At 46.6% G+C, this 3,464-nt stretch overlaps 1 pseudogene; it reads left to right on the top strand.

Annotated features, from left to right (window-relative positions):
• Nucleotides 1–1,138: 1,138 nt before the first annotated feature.
• On the top strand, nucleotides 1,139–1,715 carry LOC125546626 (annotated as a pseudogene).
• The last annotated feature ends 1,749 nt before the right edge of the window (nucleotides 1,716–3,464 follow it).

Raw genomic sequence — 3,464 nt, 5'->3', positions numbered from 1 at the left:
CACGCCAGCCAGACAGCAATTTGCGGGAGCGTTCTAGGATGGGGTCGAAAGCATTGGAGGGAGGTTTCGTAAGGGAGAGAGGGAGCCCGAGGTAGGTTTGGGGAAAGGAGGCGTGAGCAACCCATGGCAAAGGCGGCGTCGTTAGCAGCATCATCGTCCAAGTTTAGGGTGGCAATCGTCGTTTTGGAGAAATTTATGTTTTGGCAGCTTAAACTGAACCAACGGAACGATCTTATATGTAGAAACAGAGGATACTATATCTATATACGTATAAGTGTATACTGAGTATTTGTGAATGATCGGACAGACAGCGAATATGCGTGTATGGCATGATTCCCGTCGGTCGGCCGCACGTCAGCCGTTGCTCATGGATCACATCATACCTACACAAAGCTATTTCTGCTTCGTCTACATACCCCGACCATATGTACGCGCTCGTGTGCATCAAATTGCACCTCGCATCCGTAGAAGAATCGAAGAACGTTCGTAGGAGTAGTTAGGTTCATGCATGCGTGCACGTAACGGAAAATCGAGGGGTCGCCGTCACGAATATACTCAAGATTCCGGCCGAAACTTGATAGCAACCTTTTTTTTTTCTTTTTTTGCGGATGAGCAACCCATTTGATATGCGTGTATCTGCGTAGAGAGCACATACGTATCTTAATGGCTAAGCTTGGGCCTACACGTACACACTCCTACTAGCTAGCACTAGAAGTATGACTACTGTATATCTTATAGATGCATGTATGGTCTCCTCCTACGCAGAGTATCCACTGTCCAACATCATATAGGGTTGGCACATGCTCACATGCAGTGGCGAATGAGATGCTGCACGTACAAGCTCACAGGCATACCGTTCCATGCATGCTGACCGTCCGTTTCTTGATCGGCCAGTGCCCGCCGATATGCTTATCCCCACTTGCACATGCACGTGTGCGGTGTACGAAATTCCTCATAATTGTTTGTTTTTAGTCGGACTCATCATTGTTTGTTTACTGGTAGTAGATCTTATCTCTATCCGATAGAGATCTTAACTAGAAAATACTGAGTATAATACTACTACAATGTACATATATTCGAGCACTGTCTCGCCCAGAGTGAATAAACACGGCGGGGTCATGCCCGGTGCGCTCTCGCCATCGAGACGTAACGTCCGTATCAGGCAGTCCACCGCTCGCGGCAATGCACCGGTCGCCTCTATTTATAGCCTCCCACGCCCCATCCTTTTCTAAATCCCAGCCTCAACAATCACCAAAGTACACACACCACACTAATCAAGTACACATCCAGATCCAGGCCATCAAGTTACCCAGAGAAAGATCACCATATCACACATAGCGCCATGTCTGGCGTGTGGGTGTTCCGCAACGGGGTGGTGAAGCTGGTGGAGAACCACCCGGCGTCGGCGGCGGGGCGGTGCGGCGCAAGGCGCTGCTCCACACGCCCACGGGGGAGGTGGTCGCCTCCTACGCCTCCTGGAGCGCAAGCTCGTCGCGCTCGGCTGGGAGCGCTACTACGCCGGCGGGGCCGGCGCCGGCGGCGACTGCATGCTCAGGTTCCACAAGCGCTCCTCCGTCGACCTCATCTCCCTCCCCAAGGACTTCGGCCAGTTCAGCTCCGTCCACATGTATGACGTCGTCATCAAGAACCGCGACGCCTTCCGCGTCATCGACGTCTGGGCTTGCTGGCGGGCTGACCGTCCGGCCATTCGATAGAAGCAAGCACAGCTAGCTCGTGCGCGCCGGCGGCCGCCACCGTTGCATCCATGTCGTCATCGATCTCCGCTGGTTAACTTTTCCACCTTGTGTATGTGTGTACGTGCCCTGCACGTATATGCGTGTGTATGTATATGTACATGGTGTGTATTGACGTATATGTAGATATACATGCTGCGTGTGTATTGTGGTTAATTATTATTTTGTCTACTAGTATTATGCTATCGATGTGCCATGTGCGGGGACCTTGTGTATCACTTGCCACTTGCTCGTCTTCTTTTGATCAAGCTTGTTTGGTATAGTAATGATTTGGAGAGGCCATTAGAAAATTATTCACTCCAAACTAACGTGTGGTTGAAATTGAATGGTTAGCAGGGTAGTTATACATATTGTTGTGTCTCAAAAGGCGGCATATTATTTAGTACGTAGAAGGTGATGTTTTCGCTGATAGCGACACGTCTATTCTCGCTTTGTCAATCTTAAAGCACCACGACTCTGGTGGACTGGTGGTGTATCTGCTATGTTGTGTTGTATTCGGTGTTTCTAATAGAATGTTTGTTTTGTGAATGCTCGTGCAGCTTCTGACCCGATTACATATATTTAAACTTGTATCGGATAACGCCATTTTGCAAAATTGAATTTTGGATGAAACAAAATGAAAGGTTGACAGGTGCTAGGTTCCTAGGACTGTGCTTCAAAAGAATGGTCTGGTGCAACTTTTTGCAGGTTTGAAGAAACCCAAACGCAAGCTCTCCACTTGGAGTGATTTTGTTAGTACAATATGGACACACACGCGGTGTCATACCAACACACTCACACAATCACACATCGTCCTACTGTAGGCACTTGTTATCAACTGGAATGGCATTTCCCATTTCCCATTGGTGGGACGCACAAAGACACGGAAACTATGATCTTACAGGTGGTGGGCTAAGGATTGATCCACCTCCATAGATCATTTAACCTGTGTTTGGTCATTATGGGCATTCCGCATTTCCACGCTTTATTGAGAAATTCGTCTGATCTCATATTCCATAGGTTTCAACAAACAGTGACATTTACTTTTGATTTTTTTCTACTTGTAAACCGTTAAGGAATCACACCGTTTCATCCCAAATGAGCACATCATATTAGCATGAGTCACTGTTAAGATCTCGTATAATGAACATACAACACTAATGCGATGATATCCTCCGTTGGAGACGACCACAAGAATCGTCACCAAAGGCGATGGTGACATCAGTGGAGAAAATAGAGCTATTAGCAGCGCAAGAGAGAATCGCCGGATATGTTTTCATTAAAATATATCAGAGGATACTGTCATATACACTCTCAACATCTGTGTCAGCATGAATACTATAATACATTAAAAATTTCATGTGCATTTTCAACTCCTTATTTATAAACCATGACTTTTACTTTCAGTATGTTTTCTCTTTGTAAACCGCTACAGTGTCAGACCATTTCGGCACAAATGAACACATCTTATTATTGGCTATTTTGTGTCACTGCCAACAACTTGTATGATGACAGATTTCCTCCGCCGATATCCTTCGTTAGACAACCGCAAGAATCATCACCAAAGGCGATGGCGGCATCAATGAAGAAAAAGGATTTTATTAGTGGCGCAAGAAAGAGGCACCGGATATGGTGATGCCCCTGCAAATCAAGGACTGATGCGGTTTCGCTAAAACCTAACACGTATTATTGGAGACATCTACGGAAATCATCACAAAAACTTTCGCAAAA

The sequence above is a fragment of the Triticum urartu genome, chromosome 3 (assembly GCF_003073215.2).
Source record: "Triticum urartu cultivar G1812 chromosome 3, Tu2.1, whole genome shotgun sequence".
Taxonomy (NCBI): domain Eukaryota; kingdom Viridiplantae; phylum Streptophyta; class Magnoliopsida; order Poales; family Poaceae; genus Triticum; species Triticum urartu.
The sequence above is the reverse complement of the archived record's forward strand: the minus strand, read 5'-3'. Positions and strand labels throughout refer to the sequence as shown.